This window comes from Macaca nemestrina, chromosome 6 (genome assembly GCF_043159975.1).
Source record: "Macaca nemestrina isolate mMacNem1 chromosome 6, mMacNem.hap1, whole genome shotgun sequence".
Lineage (NCBI taxonomy): Eukaryota > Metazoa > Chordata > Mammalia > Primates > Cercopithecidae > Macaca > Macaca nemestrina.
The window spans coordinates 63059382-63079749 of NC_092130.1; the positions used below are offsets into that span (position 1 = coordinate 63059382).

Genomic DNA, 20368 nt, shown 5'->3' on the forward strand with positions numbered 1-20368 from the left:
TGGTGTGGTGGTGAAAAGTAAATAAGATAAATGTTAAGTAAATGTTGTTATTTTTCTCCCAGCAACTACACTGTGTGCCATGGGCATACTGAATAAAGAATCAGTGTGATGGAAAACACAATACTGAAGAAACAGCCAAAAGAAGGAGAAAAGGAGGTGTAAGTACAAAGTAAAAAAGTATATTTCAGTAAGTCCAGGCTTGAGAGATGCCAGTTTCCCTGGTTAGCATATCCTGGGTATATTCTGCTCTTATACACTTGTCAAGGAAAAGCAAGGAATTCAGAAAATTTAAAAATTATAATGGGAGTTACCCATTAGTAAATAGCCATTTTTATTGCTGTTATTTTCTTGAACCCTATTGCTGTTGTCATTTTTTTTTTTTTTTTTTTTTTTGAGTAAGTTTTCTCTGGTGGGTGGCAGGGGGACAATTTCCCTTACCAACATGAGAAAACAAAGACAAATAGCCCTTGTCAGAACCAGTTCATTTTATCTCTGACTTGGGAAACTTCTTCGTGCAACTGTTTGGATTTGCAAAGTGTGGTTCTAATCCTGAGGATCATTGATTACTTTATTTAAGCTGGTTTGCTCCATTTCAATTGTTAACATATTTATGTGGAAGGTTCTCCAGAGTGAGTCTTCTATTCTCCTCATCATAGGAAAATATTTTTGTTCTTCAGTGAGATTAAATTGGCCTTTGTGTGCATCTCTTAAGACAATCTGGACCCAACTGCTTCTAGAAGTTTTCTTTAGGGGGACCTCTTTGCTTTTGCACACTGCCTTGTTTTAAAGCCTCCATTCTGTTATTCATGCAACTCTTGATTACTCCACCTCAATAGGCTATTTCTCTGTGTCACCTTCTACACAGGAGGTCTGTATGAAAGCCAGGCATAGCTTCAGGAAGGAATATGCAAGAATCATCTGGCACCAAGTCATTATTTTTCACACTGTGCCATGCTGTTGAGGAACAGACCTTTGCCACTTAACCCCAGGCCCTGGTGGTTCTTAATTAGGTTGCCCAATTCACTTCTAGTACTGGAGGGCTTTGAAGTTACTGACAGCATGCTCTCTGATACACTTGGAAGGTAGCACTGGTGAGATATGGTTTGTTTGACAGACTGGGTTCCTACATACTGGAACTATAATAGCACATGTGTCTGTACATATTGAGCACAAGTCAAAGAATAGAGAGGTATATCAAAGTACTAGGTATGTATACAATTTTAGCTGCCCATTGTAAAACTTCCTTATGATCCTGGGGGAATCCCACATTACTGGAGTCTTGGCAGGAGACAGGGTCCTGTCCCCTGGCACTGACAGGGCACAGATATATGGCCTAGACTCAACCAATGAGGTGTTCCTACTCAGGACTTAGAACCTGGAAAATAAGCCACAAATATACAAATTGTTCATAGAAAAGGCAACAGAGTGGAAAAATCAGCCACAGGGATGCACAATGTTCTAGGGCAGCAAAGTCCACTGTGACACTTTAGATCTTTCCTGTGGTCTGAACTTGACTGGGTTTTTCTGTTGCCTAGAATAACTCAACTATGCTTCCAACCTCCTTCTCTAGTCTTCTATCAATTTTGTGAATGATTCGGCATTCTTCCAATAAAAACGCAGCATAGTCCCACCCTTGACTGTCTATGTGACCTTGGACAAGTCATTCAGCCACTGTCCACTGGGAGATGGGGAAATAGTACTCACCTCTAAGTTCAGTTGAAAGAATTAAATGAGAAACAGTAAATTGCTTACATGATGGCTGAGACATAGTAAATGCCAAATAAATGTTACCTCTCCTACTTTTTTATTACTAAATCTCTGAATTAGTATTTATATATGAGTTTATTTCATCAATATATCTAAACTAAAGACTCTTTAGAAATAGGGTCATACATCTCTTAAATTTATTTATGCATTCAGTTAGCCAACGAACATTTATTTGAGGAATTATCAGGCACTTTGCAAGGAAATAAAAGGTAAGCAAAAAAATCAACATAGTTCATTTCTCAAGGCAAAATAGATACCACTTCAAAAAAACTTCACATATCAATGCAGGGCTACGAAGCAAGGAATGTACTGTCTGAGAGTGCAAAGCAGAAGGATATAAAATTAAACATTCTCAAGGCAGAGGGGGAACATTGACCTGGAATCTGAAAAATAAGTAAGAGTTGACTAGCAAAGACTGGCAAAATGAGCATTCCATGCCAAAATAACCACATGACTAAAGGCCCTGTGGTAAAACAAAACGTGGCATGTTCAAGGACAAGGGACAAAGGACTGTCAAGGACTTAGAGGAGAGTAGTGCAGCATGGTGGGGTGGGGTGCTGGCCCTGCAGATGACAGCAGTGTATTTGAAATATCTTAAGAATGATGGGAAAGTATTAAAAAATCCAAGAAGGGTCATTACCAAAGCAAAAATCCATTAGACTTTAGACTTTTAGGAGTTGGTGCTGGAACAAATTAAGACTTTTGGAAACTATTGGGATGGAATGATTGCATTTTATATGTGAGAAGAAGGATGTGTGATTTAAAAGATCAAAGATGGACCGCTATACTATAAATATTTGTTGCCCACAAACCTCATGTCGAAATTTGATCCCCAATATTGTAGGTAAGACCAAATTAAAGGTATTTGGGCCATAAGGGTAGATCCCTTAGGAGTGGTTTGGTACTGTCCCCATGGTAACGAGTGAGTACTTGTTCTGTTAGTTCCTGTGAGAGCTGGTTGTAAAAAGAGTCTGCTGCCTACCACCCCTACCTTGCCTCTTCTCTCACCATGTGAGCTCTGGGCACATTGGCTCTTCGTCGCCTTCCACAATGAGTGGAAGCAGCCTGAAGCCCTCACCTGAAGCAGATACTGGCACCATGTTTCTTGTGCAGCCTGCAGAACTGTGAGCCAAATTAATCTCTTTTTTTAATAAGCTACCCAGCCTCAGGTATTCCTTTACAGCAAAACAAATGAACTAAGACAGTCATCCAAATCGTTTTGCTTTATGAAATGTTTACTCTGCCTATAGTTTGAAGAATGGATTGGAAGAAACAACAAATAGTTACAGGGAAACTACTTAGGAGGCTCCTACAGGAGTCCAGATGTAAGACACTGGTTGATTGAATTAGGTACTAGTGATAGGGATGGGGAGAATTGGGTAAATTGAGGTATTTAGGATGTAAATTTGACCAGACTTTGGGTGGGTTGGTTATCGTAGTAAAGAAGTAGGTGGAGTACAACCCTCATTTTCCCAAAGATTCCTTCCCAGTTTTCAAAATGGAGGACCAGTGTGCTTGAATAGAAACCTAGTACATTTCATGCTCAGATAATTTCTCATACTAAATACAAAATACTCCTAAGACATTCATCTGCAGAGTGCTTTAACATTTTCAAAGTATGTTCATATTCACTTTTTTACTTCATTCTCACTGAGGCAAAAGACAGGGAAATAATGCTTTGTTTCTAGATGGCAAATCTAATATGTCAGGGAATTGGGATCAGGGCCCACATTCTCTGCCGCTTGGTCCAGTGTATATTTTCTTCCACATAGCAAAATTTTTTTCCTATCCAAGTAACTAAAAGAATGCCAGCAGACTTCTCAGACAGGTTTTCTTTCACAAATACATGGCCTTTCATTCAATATCACATTTCATGAACATCTGTGGTTTCTGTGATTCACCAAATTTCGTGATATCATAGAGAGACTCACTAGCTTGAATTCTTGCATTGTCTCTGCAAAGTTAAGGGAAAATAAATAACCTGAAATGGCAGTTTCCTCAATGAAACATAGCCAGTTGTGTTCCTTTTTATGCAAGAAATTAAAACAAAAGTTGTCCTAAGGGGCAATAAATAACAGAACAACTTTGGAATCATAAAAATCTAGGAGAATTTTAGTTCTGCCAATTACTAGTAGCCAAATGATGTAGAGCAATTCTCTGAGCCTTTTTTTAAAATTTGCAAAATGAGAACTTATACAGCCAACTCTTAAGAGTATTTCAAAATCGTAAGTTGGATTACATAGCTATAGTTTGCTACAGTGGCTGGAGAAGACTAAGCTCTCAATAAATGGTAGATGAAATGAGAACTGACATCTCTTGTGGGAATCATTGTGTAATTAAAAAGTTAGTATCACATAATCAAAGGGCAAGTAAAGGATGAGAGACTTAGCATATCATGCTGTCATTTCTGAGGAATTTGGGGTGTTTCAGGGTCAGCTTATGAATCTGAGAAAGAGGCCTAGATGTTCCTGAGGGAACTAGAGTTACTGATTTACACTTTCCTTTCTTTATGTGTTAATTATTAATTGGTACTCTATTGTAGACACAGAGCCAGAATCCCCAGTCCACCTAAGATAATTTTATCACCACAAATTAACCTCTAAACTGAATAGTCCACACAGAGATCAAGAGATCATCTAGGGTAAGTCTGGCTCTTTTATAGTGACACAGTGTTAACATAGACTTCCATGTCTGTGAGGAAGTAAAATGGCCCCAGAATTTAAAAAAAAAAAAAAAAAAACCAACAGGAAATCCACTTCATTTCAAGACATTTTTATCATTTTGAGATTCTAGTGATTACTAATTTTTAAGACTCTGACACAACAATCTATCCTGTCATTGCTAATTGTAATAAATCAAAGTATAAGTAAAAACCTAGAATCACTGCCTCTCTTATTCATTATCTAGGCAGTGTAGGGAGACAGCAGCACATACAACAAGAATGTTAAATTTACTTATATTACTCAGAATCCAAGACTGTGAGATGTATTCACAAATTTATTTCCACAAAATATTGAATGAGTATGTAATATACCAAAAATTGTGCTAAACATTCTAGATATATGTAAATTAATAAGACACTATCTTTACCATCAAGGAGTTCCTGGCCTAGGGGGTGAAATAGAGACATGGGAGAAAATTTTTGCAAACTGTGCATCTGACAAGTTCTAGTATCCAGCATATATAAGGAACTTAAACAAATTTACAAGAAAAACACAAACACCCTTGTTAATAAGTGGGCAAATGACATAAAGAGACAATTTTCAAAAGAAGACATACATGTGTCCAACAATTACAAGAAAAAAGGCTCAATATCACTGATCATTAGAGAAATACAAGTCAAAACTACAATGAGATACTCAGAATGGTCAAAAAAAGTCAAAAAATAACAGATGCTGGTCAGGTTGAGGAGAAAAAGGAATGCTTATACACTGTTGGTGAGAGTGTAATTAGTTCAACCATTGTGAAAACCGGTGTGGTGATCCTCAAAGACCTAAAGACAGAAATACCATTCCACCCAGCAATCTCATTACTTGGTATATACCTAAAGGAATATAAATCATTCTATTCCAATAACACATGTACATGTATGTTCATTGCAGCACTATTCACAATAGCAAAGCCGTGGAATCAACCTAAATGCCCATCAACATTAGACTGGATAAAGAAAATGTGGTACATATACACCATGGAATACTATGCAGCCGTAAAATAGAAAGAGGTCATATCCTTTGCAGGAAACATGGATGGATCTGGGGGCCATTATCCTTGGCAAACTAACACAGGAACAGAAAACAGAGAATACCCCATGTTCTCACGTATAAGTTGGAGCTAAAAAATGAACACATGTACACACTGAGGGGAACAACACACACTGGGGCCCATTGGAGAGTGGAGGGTAGGAGGAAGAAGATGATCAGGGAAAACAACTAATGGGTACTAGGCTTAATACCTGGATGATGAAATATCTGTACAACAAACCCCCATGATACGTGTTTATCTATGCAGCAAACCTACACATCTACCCTGGAACTTAAATAAACTTTTTTTTAAAAAAGAAACAGTTAATTATAATATAATGCATTTGATGTTTTCATAGAAGCAATTATCTAGCCTAGAAACAATGTGAGACCAGAAAACATCTCTTAATTTATTTTATTTCTCCAAAGTTCAACAGAGTACAACCCGTATAGCAGGTACTTAATAAAAGTTTGTTGAATGAATGCATGCATGCATGAAAAAATCAATTGCAATGATTGAGGCATTGGTGAAAAAAGTGCACAATGGTTCACTATTTCAGGACCATATACTGTGCGTGGTCTCTGAAGTTGTATCTCGAGTTAGAGTTCACAGGTTAGTTACTAGATTATCTCTAATAAGTTGCCTTACTGATGCCTTTCATGGTGTTGGCAAAAACACCTTTTCTTCCTCTCCCCCTCTAGATGATGAGAGTCCCGGTTTGCAATAGCTGGGCAGTAGCGTGTGATCAACAGCTTGGTGGGGTGCGTTTGTTATCTGGTGCCTCATGTCTCAGGAAACTGATTGATAGAGAAATACCTGTGGAAACTGAACAAAATCTATTATATTCAAGAATTGTCCTTTAATGTTAGATAATTTCTCTATATCATAAAGAAAATGTATTTTGTTCATATTTAGGAAAACCTACCTTTCCAGCTTGAAGAGAAAATAAGATGGTCATATTTTCATACTGAGAGGCAGATAGCAAAGGGAAGATCCAACTGGAGACATTGTCCTTTTTACCAGTTATGTTACTGGTGACATGTAAGAGATCCATGTATATAATTTGAATGAAAGATTAAATAAATACATGAATGAAGAATGAATGAATGAACTCTAACTTGGCATGAGAGGAAAGTCTCACATAGAAGGCCAGTTGTACATTGCACACGATAAAATCTTTTTTTTTCATGAGGCTTATATTTACTTGAAAAATTGGGAAATTTGCAGATACATTTTGTCCTGAGGTTATAATGCCTAACTTAAAATAATTGGAAACCCTTATATCCAATCCTGAAGATTGAAGTCAGTTTATTTGTTAGAGGAAGGATATTTCTCAAATAGTTCTTAAAATTGACTACCTGTTTGGCCTTCCCACTGCTAAGTGACTCCTGGGATTGTTTATTTATTAGTGACCAAATATAAGTATATCTCTTCTGACTATTATGTCTCTCTTTACTTTTATATATATATATATATACTTTAAGTTCTAGGGTACATGTGCAAAATGTGCAGGTTTGTTACATATGTATACATGTGCCATGTTGGTGTGCTGCACCCGTTAACTCACCATTTATATTAGGTATATCTCCTAATGCTATCCCTTCCCCATCCTCCCACCCCCCGGCAGGCCCTGGTGTGTGATGTTCCCCACCCTATGTTCAGGTGTTCTCATTGTTCAATTCCAACCTATGAGTGAGAACATGCGGTGTTTGGTTTTCTGTCCTTGCGATAGTTTGCTCAGAATGATGGTTTCCAGCTTCATCCATGTCCCTATAAAGGACATGAACTGCACACGATAAAATCTTAATTCCTGATACTACCAGTCTAAAATAACAGCAGATTCTTTCCACATGTCTTATAATTTTCTGTCTTAAAGAAATTAGGCATAAAACCACAGTTAATAGATACATTTCTGTTCAAAGGGGTCACCTGTACTAGTTGCTAAATTTTCCTGATAGCAGAGGGGCCTGAAGCCAACTTTGATATTCAAGCCCAGTGGCAAATATGAGTAAATTTGCCTTGTGGTTCTGTCCATTTTTGTCCCAGATGAAACAAATTGTACCTACTCCAGTTACATCAGATAGAGATGTCATTATTCTTAACCCAGGCTGCACAGAATAATTACCAAGTAAAGTTTTTAAAAAATGCTACTATAAGCCCCATCCCAGACCAATTAAATTAGATTCTCATGGGATAGGACCTAGCCATGTGTATTTTTTAAATGTTTCCCAGGGGCTTCTAATATGTGGTCTAGACTAAGAAATACTGAATAGACTCATTTTTACCTCCTGCAGGTGCTAACCAATGCTTCCCAAACTTCAAGGTGCACACAGGTCACTCAGGGACCTTACAAAAATGCAGATTCTGATTTAGTAGGACTGGGGTAGGGTCTGAGATTCTGTCTTGCCAAGAAACTCCAGATGAGGCTAAGATGTTGCTGAGCCATATACTACACTGCAAGTAGCAAGGTGCTAAATCACTTATGAACGGGGACTTCCTACAAGTATTTGAGGAAGAAATGTGTTTTCATACTGCTATTAAGACATACCCAAGACTGGGCAATTTACAAACAAAAGCAGTTTATTGGACTTACAGTTTCACATGGCTGGGGAGGCCTCACAATCTTGGCAGAAGATGAAAGGCACGTCTCACATGGTGGCAGACAAGATAAGAAGAGCTTGTGCAGGGAAACTCCTTTTTTAAAACCATCATATCTCGTGAGACTCATTCACTATCATGAGAACAGCACAGGAAAGACCTGCTCCCATAATTCAGTCACCTCCCACCGGGTTCCTTGCATGACATGTGGGAATTGTGGTAGTTACAATTCAAGATGAGATTTGGGTAGAGACACACCTGAACCATATCAAAATGGATCTCTGGAGAGATAGCCTCCCGAGGGGTCACATGCATCAGGCACACACTCAGATCCTGCATAAACATTTTTGCTGTTGAATAATGAAAGACTTAGAAATTGGTGAATGACCACAGCTAGGAGCTCGCCAACCAGCTAGCCTGGGCCATCTCCCAGTTAGCCACACAGGCCACAATCAATTCAGCAATTCAAGTGTTAACGCCTGCCACGTCAGGGAACCTCTAGGACTCTGCCTCAGCCCTAATGACTTATTGTTTGTTCTGATTTGTCAATCTTTGCTGAATTGGCTATTAAATCTTTTCAAAATCACTCTTTAGCACCATACCAAGCTATGACCCCTGGATGAGTCAGACCTAGAAAACTGTCAGATTGCTGTCTTGAGGTTGTGTTATGTTGAAAGATGATACATTTATTCACCAATATAGGTAATTTGGATGAATAAAAAACATGAGATCAGCAAGGTCTCATGGTAATAGACAAATTAGGTAAAAAGACATAAGTTAAGGAAAAAATTTGATCTAACAAAAATGATAAAATAACAGTAATTTAATATGCAAGTTCACCACAAACAGGCAGATTAAATGAGAGGAAACCCTTGGTTTAATAAAAAACTAGAGACTCTATGCAACTGAAAATAATTAGAAATTTGCCCTATTGTCATCAACAGAAATCACAGGCCTAGCTAAAAAAAAAAAAAAAAAAAAAAAAAAAAAAGACAGTTTTTATCTGTAATAAGTAATTGCAATGTATCATATGTATTACAAAAATCAGTTATTATAAATTAAAGTGGAATATTTAGTTTTAAAAACATATTTTAGGTTGATATTTACTCATGTGTAATTATTTACTTATTTTAAAATCAATTTTCCAGATTAGTAGTTTTAACTACATCTCTAAATGTGTAAAGAATTTTAAGAAAAACTAGAAGAAATTTTAGATCTTTACCGTCTGCATATTTCTTCCAAAATAGTCTAACCAAGAAACAAAACAATAACAATAATGAGAAAAAGCAAAACCAATTGAAGATGTATGCCTTGGGTTCTTATAAGACACATCCGAGAAAAAAAATTCAGAGAGTCGTCAACTCCACAACACCTGTTGCATAGAATAAACCAGCATAGACTCTTTGTCCTAACGTCACAGTATTTTTATTAGTTTTACCTCTCTAGTGTACCTAATTGGGGCCACTGAATCATTTTAAAGTGTTACATGAAGATTGTGTGCTTTTAAAGCATCCTAAAATATATCCATTAGGGTTGTAAAGTGCATTTCCATCAGTCTCCTTAAAGTTCTAGATGCATAGGTTTAACAAGCTGTTGCCATCCACTATGCCATTATTCTGACTGATCTTTGTTTTACTTTCATTTACCTCAATTTGTACTCTGCCTTTAATTTTTTTAAGTACAACAGAATTACTAATGTGATTTCTGACTTCATCTTTTCCTTTTCCTGTGGATCTAAATCAAATACTGTGTCATTTTTAATGTACTTAACAAAGGAGGTTTTGAAGCTCAGAAACACGTATGGCTAATTATCTGTAACCAAAAAACTGCTTTCCACTTCTTTCTTTCTTTCCTACAAGCGGCCTCCCCCCTTGCTAGCATGTCTAATATCAGGACCTTAAAATCCTCCCACCATATGTCAGAGATATTTGATCTTTTTCTGTCTAAGCCTGTGGTGGGCTTATAGTTCACACTGTCTGCTATGTCTGATTCCTCCTCAGGGGAGTCTGATTTCACATTCTAACGACTCTAAATAGGTTTTAGAAATAGTTTCTTCTTGTTTCTTCTCGCTAGACTAAGAAAAGAACAAGCACGAAGAATGAAAAGAAATAAACATGCAGTGGCTCTACACTGAAAAACACAGACCTCTGCCTGGTCAGCTCAGTTATCTGACTGTCTACAGCTTTTCCACCCACGTCCTTCCGTTGTGTGATAACCAATCCTGAATACAAGCAGAAATACAGATTAGGCTTGCCAAACGTGGACAGATGGGACCAGTCAGGACACAGAGGCAGATATTTCCAGCCCTCTGCTTATTGCACACAGAAACTTGTTGGAAGCCTAAAGCGTGGAGTTTTCTTAGCAAATCTAATAAGAAAATGTTTTTAAGAATGCAATGTGGAATACAAAACAGATTCCTTAGGTTTTGTAAATAATGTATTCAGATTCAAGAGAAACATCCACGCAACCTGAAGCTCTTGAACATGACAGCAGCTTCCATTTTTCTTTTCATTTGTTCCTAACTGTTCTCTCCTCTTGGTGGGACTGGCAGGTGGTGCCTGTCCTGCTGCTACTTGCAATGAGTGACCCTGTGATGGCAGATGATCTTTGTGGATTCTGGCGTGAAGGGTTTTTTTGTTCTGTTTTTAACCCTAGCAGAGGCTAATTTAACCACATATCGCCATCTTCAAATTGCAGACAACTGGGACTTCCAGTGAATATTTTTGTTTTTAACCATTGGGAGGCCCAACTGCCTCCCTGTGCAAATTTTTAAAGGTGTATTTTAATTCCCAAGCAATAGAAACACACTGACCAAAGCAGTATTCAGGGTAGCACAGAGATGTGTTAGAAAAAGGCTCTGTTCAAGATGTGCTTTCTGCTGAGATGGGAACAAAATCATATGAGAGATATTAAAGAAAATAGTGGGGTCTTAAGGAAACTCAGCATAGTATGATTATGTTGGCAGAAGACTAGAGAGACTGGGCAGACCTGCAGTCAGTGAAGTTTTTGAACAAAGGCAGTGGTATATGCACCCTTCATCACATTTCTATCCCTCCCTCTCCCCCTTCGCCAGCCACTCCTGTAAATTTCAGGTTTTGGCACTGACTCTCTTGTCAGGTGCCACATACATCACCCAGCTTGTTTACAGAGAACAAGCTTCTGTTGTTCTACCAGAAAGGAAAGGACAATCAAAAGGAAAGTTCATAATTAACCTCACTCAAAGAATATTTGCATTACTTATTTTGACCAGTATCTTAGAATTTATACCCATTTTAATTAACGACCCTTTTTTCCCACAATAAGCAAGAATAAATGAAAGACTAACTCTGAATCTATGGCAGAACTCACCTGCCTATTCACTCACATTGGAAGGTGTCCCTTGGGAGGAATACGTAACAAGAACAGCATCAGAACTCAGCATTTTCCACCTTAATTGGTGCTTAACCTTGTATATTTGCTCAAGTTATTTCTGTTGGAAAAAATGATGGCCTTCAGACAGGATTTGTGCAATGCCCTTGTAAATGGGGGCCAAAACATGACTTATAAAAATGGTGCTGGAAATAAGAAATGGGTTATAAAAGCATAGGGAAAGAGAAACAGAAAAGTGGTAGAAAATGCCTATGTATTCTCTGCCACCCATACAGAGAGAAGGAACAAACCTTTCCACGGACTTCCCGAAAAGATAAACACACACTTTAAGGAGAATACATTTGCACTACCATAGTAGCACTTTTGTGTAATACATTTCTACCTTATGCCTCACTTTGTTGGGTCGGGATGGGTAGTGGTAATGAAGGGAACTCTGGTGGGGAGAGGTAGCACCTTGTCATATATACTTCAGGATTCCCAGTTTCCATGACAGTTCCTGAACATTAAAAAGCAATAAATTTGTCATTTGTCATGTGACATGGCATTCTGAAAGTCTATAGGGAGAAACTGGGGGCCATCCCATAACTGTACTTTTCAGGTTCCTTTGATAGTTTTAGCTCTTATTGTTTATTAACCAGTTGAATCTGGTATGCACTATATTCTTAAAATGTGAATAATATAATGAAAACACTGGGAGATCTACTTGCTGCTCTAGTTTGCTACAAAATATATTTGGACTCTGAGAATGCAAGGGTAGAACCAAGTCATTTCAACCAATAGTCACTTTGCATAGCGTCTTGGAAAACTTTCTTTGGTCTTTCTCTTCATGATCATTCCCTGTGAATGACTGTGGCAGAGCGCAAATATGCGCTCGCTCTCTCTCTCTCTCTCTCTCTCTTTTTGAGATAGAGTCTTGCTCTCTCACCCAGGCTGGAGTGCAGTGGCGCGATCTCAACTCACCACAACCTCCACCTCCCTGTTTCAAGCGATTCTCCTGCCTCAATCTCCCGAGTAGCTGGGATCATAGGTGTAAGCCACAACGCCCAGCTATTGTGTGTGTGTGTGTGTGTGTGTGTATGTGTGTGTGTGTATTAGAGAGAGGGTTTCACCATGTTGGCCAGGCTGGTCTTGAACTCCTGACCTCAGGTGATTCACCCGCCTCGGCCTCCCAGGGTGCTGGGGTTACAGGTATGAGACACCACACCCGGCCACAAACATTCTTAGATTCGTGTTTTTTTGTTCTTTTATTTTTCCTGTGCTTTCTTGACTGTAGTCTTAACATGGAAAGTCCAAACAATGCAGAGATATAGAGAGCAAGAGTCAAACTAAAATACCTTTAGAGGTCAACAAGGCCACATAAATGTGCGAAGCAAACCAGCTGGCAGGGATATGGGGGCCCTTCCACCTCTTGAAGAACTAGCGAAAATGTGCCCAGCCTCAATGTCTGGATGTGCCCAAGCTGGAGTGTAGTGGCACGATCTCGGCTCACTGCAAGCTCTGCCTCCTGGGTTCACGCCATTCTCCTGCCTCAGCCTCCCAAGTAGCTGGGACTACAGGCGCCCACCACCATGACTGGCTAAATTTTGTATTTTTAGTAGAGACTGGGTTTCACCGTGTTAGCCAGGATGATCTCCACCTCCTGACCTCGTGATCTGCCCACCTTGGCCTCCCACAGTGCTGGGATTACAGGCGTGAGCCACCGCGCCCGCCCATGTCTGGAATTTTAATTCAAAAAACTAAACAACAACAACAACAACACGTCTCCTAAAGTACATCTAAGACCTCACAAACTGCCAATTTCAGCAAGGAAAGGTCAGAAGGTCTCCTTCACCTTCCTGCCACTTAAAATTATTTCATTACATTATTCACTCACTTTCATGTATATGTTCGTGTGTTGTGTGTGTCTATACTTATGTCTGTATTTGCTTACACAGTATCACCACTTAAAAGGCATTAGGCATTAAACACTAAGAGTGGACAGCATAGCAGAGTGTAACTATGTGGTCAATGCATGTTGCCTCTGATGCCTTGATGCAGAGAGAAGAGAATGAATAAGATTTGTGCAGGCTCACAAAATTCACAATGGCTCTGCATTAAAAATGGGAATATGTGGGAACCAGAGCCTAAGCAAAAGTACAAAAGATGAGATATGTGCGCCCCAGGCAGCAAGAAACTATTGGGGAAGATGGCTCAGATTCTGATATGAGCACCAGTGGGAGAGAGAAATTCAGGTAGAGTTAAGTCAGTGAAAAGGAACTGACTCCATTTGTAAACTAAAAAAATCTAAATAGCACAGAGGTCCATAAGATGAAAGAGTATTACTTATATTTTTTTTCAGGATAGCACATCAAAGTAAAGAGAAGGAGAAAGCAAAACAAGTTCTGATGTTAAATGAAGAAAACAGAATTGAACTTTTGAGCAAAAAAGTAAAATTGGAAGCTTTAAAAGTAGAGGCTTTAAGAAAAGAAGTAAATCCTAAGGCAACACCAACTATTCTACAACTGAAGAGCTTGTGGTTTCAGACAATCTTAGATACTCTTTAAATCATACCCCTTATGAATATTCAGATATATATGTTCTTCAGCCCAGTATAAAAATGTTGGATCTTTTTATTTCTGCAGTAAGCTCTTTTTCCCTGTCTCCCTCCCTCTCTTCCCCAAAGAAATGTATGCTAATCTCAATTTATAAAAAGAGTTAACAGGTCCCTCAATATGTCGGCTATGAAGTCACAAACTGAATAGAGATCTTCCTAGTTGCATCTTATTAGAGGAAAATAAAACAGAAAAATCTGACTGTGTTTCCTGTGCTGAGAAAATTTATTTAGCTCTCTTAAATGTTATGCTCACTGAAACTCTCAAACTTGAGCTTTGTTCTTCCTATGGGTATGAGGTTAAAAAAATATCTTATTTCATTTTCATCCACACATTCACAAAGTTCATCTGTCAAGAGCTCTCTGGAAGCAAAGTCCTGAGAAGGTTTTGTCTCCAGTCCCTACTACGCAAGGCAGTGTCTAGTGCATCTTACAGCTTAGGTTAATCTGTAATTTAGTCTAAAGCTGTTCTGGAACTTCACAGGTTGGGGTGACTTTCAAGTGATTCATGAATCCATGTTTAAACCATAAACTTTAAATGTTGTACATCTGCATTCTAATCTAAAGCAACCTTAAATACAGCAGCTGGCAGCAGGCTGTATCTCACATTGCCTGCCAAGGAATCCAGCCATTGGTGTGTTCACAGCCATGGAATTATTACGGCTGTAACAACTGAATTCATGTTAGTTCTTAACTTCAAGCTGATTGGTTTACTTGGCTGCACTTGTGTTTATTTCTTTCGTAGCTTTTGTTATATTTATTTGACAGCCACTTATTTGGCATTTTCTCCAAGGAACAGACAAGTACACATACATAATTTCACTTTGACTTTCTGTATAGCATCAATACATAAGGAAAAGTGCATCTGGGTAGTTTTCAGAGCTGTGATATGTCACCTAAGGACAGGAAACTAAGTTAGAGTAATCACTCAAATCTAACATGCCTCATTGTACTTAGGTATATTGAAGAATAATATATTAGATGTTTTGGTCCTCACAACTCTCTACCTTTCTTTCTCATTACCTTATAATCAGGTAACCATGGTTAACTAGATTTCATGTTTTCCTATTAGATAAAACATCTATAAGATGTTTATAAGGAGATAAGGAGAACATCTTCTGTTCTTTCTACCACCATTTCCTCTTGTTACATAAATAGCTCTGTCTCTGCACTGTCGTTTCTCCAACCTATCCCACACACTTCTGTCAAATTAATTTTCCTACACTCTGCTTTGAAATCCTGTGCTTAAAAATTTCATGGGGTCCTGACTTGCAACAAGAGAAGGACCCTACACAATACCTTCTGATACAACTAAACAGTCGACTTACTCTTCCTAAACACTATAGTCACACCCTGATTCTAAGTCCTCAATCACTGTCTCATCAATTTTTTTTTCAAAATAAATTCAGATTTCCTTTTCATCTTGTTCTGTAAAGACTTCCCTGTCACCCGAGGTCCTCAGAGATAAGTATATGAACTAAGAGCCAGAGTTCCTGTTCATGCTCAACAATGTGATCTAAACACATTATAAACATTATCTCAAATAATTCTCACAAAACACCTACAAGAAAAGCATTATCAATCGTCCCACTGTGCAAGATGAGAAGACAGAGTCATCTATATAATTAAGTCACTCGTCCACTGTTACAGGGCTAGTCAATGGTAGAGCCAGTGTTTAAATGCTAATCACATCATTATTGCATCTCCTCCTTGAGACTTCTTTGAGATTCCCCTAGTTCATTAATTTGGCTAGCTTGCTTTTGCTTGCATATAATTTTCATCACCCGTTAGGAGACATGGCCCACTAAAAGCTGATGCTCTTGTCCACTGCCTTATGTGTTAGAGGTGTGGAACAGTTCATTGGACTCTCCATCAAATATTTCTCGTTTTCTTCAGCACATAAGCTGATGGTATCTAGCAGCTCTCTTGTATTTTGGCATGACTGTATGCCAGTTGTGGTTAGTGAAATGTGAGGAGAACAGATTTTGTTTCCAGGTGGATGCTTTAAGAGTCACAGTGCAATTCACTGTCTCTTAGTCCCTCAGCTGTGACTTTCCAATAAGATCCCAATAGGTGCCATTCTAAGAGCCTGGGTTCCAGAGTGAAGCCCACATGGAGCAGAGTACCCAGTGGACCTGTGCTGGGCCTGGAAGAAAAGCAAACCTTTGCAATTTTATCACCGTATTTTTTTCTGCATAACAACTAGCCAATCTAACTAACAACAGTGCGTCTGTGAAGAGTTGTGACAGGAACTCACGTGAAAGCAAAAACCAGAAGAACTCACCAATTACATTTAAAACATCCACAAAATGTCTGTAAGAAAGGTGGTAAAGCGAAGAAGCTTTTCACCTGGGAAAATCTGATCCTTAAGGATTTTCAGTTCAATTGTGGTCACAGTCAAGTGCTGGATCATAAAAGGAGACTCTAGAAAACCCAGTTTTGATTTGAAACTCTTTTCATAAGCTCTGCATGGATCACAATTCTCCTGTTTAGAGCACCTATTACTTTTTCTATTTTCTCTTTGTCCAAATGGCTATTCTCCAGGCCACTCTTACCCTCATGCCTTTTTCCTTTGATTATTTTACTCCAGTTTATTTACTTATTTATTATAATTTAAGTTCTGGGATACCTGTGCACAACATGCAGGTTTGTTACATAGGTATACATGTGCCATGATGGTTTGCTGCACCCATCAACCCATCATCTACATTAGGTATTTCTCCTAATGCTATCCCTCCCCTAGCCCCCAGCCCCTGACAGACCCCCGTGTATGATGTTCCCCTCCCTGTGTCCATGTGTTCTCATTGTTCAGCTTCCACTTATGAGTGAGAACATGTGGTGTTTGGTTTTTTGTTCCTGTGTTAGTTTGCTGAGAATGATGTTTCCAGCTTCATCCGTGTCCCTGCAAAGGACATGAACTCATTCTTTTTATGGATGCATAGTATTCTATGGTGTATATATGCCGTATTTACTTTATTCAGTCTAACATTGATGGGCATTTGGGTTGGTTCCAAGTCTTTGCTATTGTGAATTGTGCTGTAGTAAACATACATGTGCATGTGTCTTTATAGCAGAATGATTTATAATCCTTTGGGTATATACCCAGTAATGGGATTGCTGGGTCAAATGATATTCTTATTTCTAGATCCTTGAGGAATCGCCACACTGCCTTCCACAATGATTGAACTAATTTACACTTCCACCAACAGTGTAAAAGCGTTCCTATTTCTCCACATCCTTTCCACCATCTGTTGTTTCCTGACTTTTTAATGATCACCATTCTAACTGGTGTGAGATGGTATCTCATTGTGGTTTTGATTTGCATTTCTCTAATGACCAGTGATGATGAGTTGTTTCTTTTTTTTTTTCATGTTTGTTGACCACATAAATGTTTTCTTCTGAGAAGTGTTTGTTCATATCCTTTGCCCACTTCTAGATGGGGTTGTTTCTTTTTTTCTTGTAAATTTGTTTAAGTTCTTTGCAGATTCTAGATATTAGCCCTTTGTCAGATGGATAGATTGCAAAAATTTTCTCCCATTGTGTAGGCTACCTGTTCACTCTGATGATAGTTTATTTTGCTGTGCAGAAGCTCTTTAGTTTAATTAGATCTCATTTGTCTATTTTGGCTTTTGTTGCCATTGCTTTTTGTGTTTTGGTCATGAAGTCTTTGCCCATGCCTATGTCCTGAATGGTACTGCTTAGGTTTTCTTCTAGGGTTTTTATGGTTTTAGGTCTTATGTTTAAATCTTTATTCCATCTTGAGTTAATTTTTGTATAATGTGTAAGGAAGGAGTCCAGTTTCAGTTTTCTGCATATGGCTAGCCAGTTTCCCCAACATCATTTATTAAATAGGGAATCCTTTCCCCACTACTTGTTTTTATCAGGTTATCAAAGATCAGATGATTTTAGATGCGTGGTGTTATTTGTGAGGGCTCTGTTCTGTTCCATTGGTCTGTCTCTGTTTTGTTACCAGTACCATGCTCTTTTGGTTACTGTAGCCTTGTAGTATAGTTTGAAGTCAGGTAGCATGATGCCTCCAGATTTGTTCGTTTTGCTTAGGATTGTCTTGGCTATACAGGGGTGTGAAAGACTTCTTCAAGGAGGACTCAAACCACTTCTCGAGAAGTAACAGAGGACACAAACAAATGGAAAAACATTCCATGCTCATGGATAGGAAGAATCAATAATGTGAAAATGGCCATACTGCCCAAAGTAATTTATAGATTCAATGCTATTCCCATCAAGCTACCATTACCACAGAATTAGAAAAAATGACTTTAAATTCCATATGGTACTCTTCAGTTTTTAAGAGTCTCCAAGTATGTACAATAAACTTCCCATCACAGGGACTATATCCAGAGCATCCTTCTCTATATATCACAGTTCAATTTCCAGTCTCTCCAGCTGGAAAGAAAGAAAGAAAGAAAGGGAAAGGGAAAGGGAAAGGGAAAGGGAAAGGGAAAGGGAAAGGGAAAGGGAAAGGGAAAGGGAAAGGGAAAGGAAAGGAAAGGAAAGGAAACTCAGCCCCAGTTTTAAAAATGGGTGTGGGATGCTCTGGGTAACCAAATTTTCTCATTTATGGATAGAGATGATTGGCTCTTATTTCACCTTTAGGATGAATATATGTTATTTTACTTCCCTTCTTTAGCTTTGACACTATAATGTAATCGTTGCTGTTATATTTGATCAAAGGTCTCCAGATCACCATTCTATACATCATTGAATATTGTATGGTAGTATAGGTAGAGCTGGAAATAATGTAGAAAATTATGTGAATATGTATTTATTCCATGACATTCCTAGAGGAGTAAAAATTAAATCTCAGACATTAAATTTTGTTTGTAGCTTACAGATTAGAAAGTGTATAGCATCTATAATAAAAATATAATTATAGGAGAGTAAATTTTAAAACTTCTAGTTAAGTGAAGCTATCTTGTATTAAGGTTGAGATAGGAATTCCCTAAAGACAATATTCGGAGTATTTATAGAACTAGTCCTAATAACGACTTACAAGGTTTTATCTAAAGGCAATGTATACGCTAATTAGGCATTTTAGAAGATCAGACAAATTTATTTCAAAATTAAATTATTGCAGGTGTCCAATGTATGGATGAGTAGTGAGGAAGAGAAGTGGGGAACCAGGAGAATTTCCTGTAGGAAAACGATAAATGACATTGAAAGTGTACTCTAGAGGGGTGGTCCCCAATCCCACCCCCACAACCCCACCCCCCGCAACCCCTCGCCTGCAGGTACTTTCGATTTTCATAGGAGCATGAATCCTATTGTGAATTGTGCTTGTGAGGGATCTGGGTTGCCTGTTCCTTATGAGAATCTAATGCCTGATGACCTGTCACTGTCTCCTATCACCCAAAGATGGGACCTTCTAGTTGCGGAAAAACAAGCTCAGAGCTCCCACTGATTCTACATTATAATGGGTTGTAAAATAATTTCATTGTACATTACAATGTAATAATAATAAAGTGCACAATATATGTAATGAGCTTGAATCATCCCCAAACCATCCCCCCCACCCCTACCCCAGTCCCCGGAAAAATGTGTTCCATGAAACCTGTCCCTGATGCCAGAAAGGTTGGGGACCACTGCTCTAGAGGCAAGAAAATGAGTGCTTTGTCTTTTCTATTATTAAGACCCACAGCTGATTTGAAACCTTCTGAGCTAAGGGTCACCACAGACTAGAAACAGTTGCACTTGCTACTAACCAATTTAATTTGGACTATCTCAGCCAGCCTTATTGAATTCTCTCCAAGCCCCCGGAGGCAAAAAGGTACTGCTGTACTTAACTGTTCAATAAGGTTTACTTTCAGGCCTCGCTGGTGCAGCTTGGTTGTACATTCAGCATCATCTAGTTTAAACATATTGAGCAATCAATTTAAACTTGTTATTGTCATTGGGGTTTGAAAATTTAATAAGCAATTACCTGAACACATTCCTTTATGTTTTTAATTTATACTGAGATGTTGTTCCATTTTCAGGCCTAAAGCAATCATGCCCTCCAGAATGTTTAATTGAATGAGTCCATAATGCAAGCCTTTTTCTTAACTGTATTTTCCTACTGTGATTTATGAAGCTGAATAAAGTAGTGTCTTCATAAAAAGGGAGCCAACAGTAAGTGAAAATTTCAAAGATCTGACATAGATGGAAGAGAACAATCTTTTTTTATGTAAAGGAAGCTAGCTGACCTATTGTCTCCTTTATACAGCAGAGCCTTTCCTGTAGGATAAATCTAAAATGCTCTACTCTCCTTGTATTCTGAAGCAATGCTGTAGAATTGTATATATGTTG

General features: G+C 38.4%; 1 long non-coding RNA gene across 1 annotated transcript in view; it reads right to left on the reverse strand.

Annotated features, from left to right (window-relative positions):
• LOC105500015 (uncharacterized) overlaps window positions 1-11563 on the reverse strand; it is a 50016-nt gene extending 38453 nt beyond the window's left edge. The window contains exon 1 of the long non-coding RNA XR_011624233.1: window positions 11455-11563. This is a non-coding gene — a long non-coding RNA (uncharacterized lncRNA). The remainder of the gene's footprint in view (window positions 1-11454) is intronic.
• Window positions 11564-20368: the final 8805 nt, after the last annotated feature.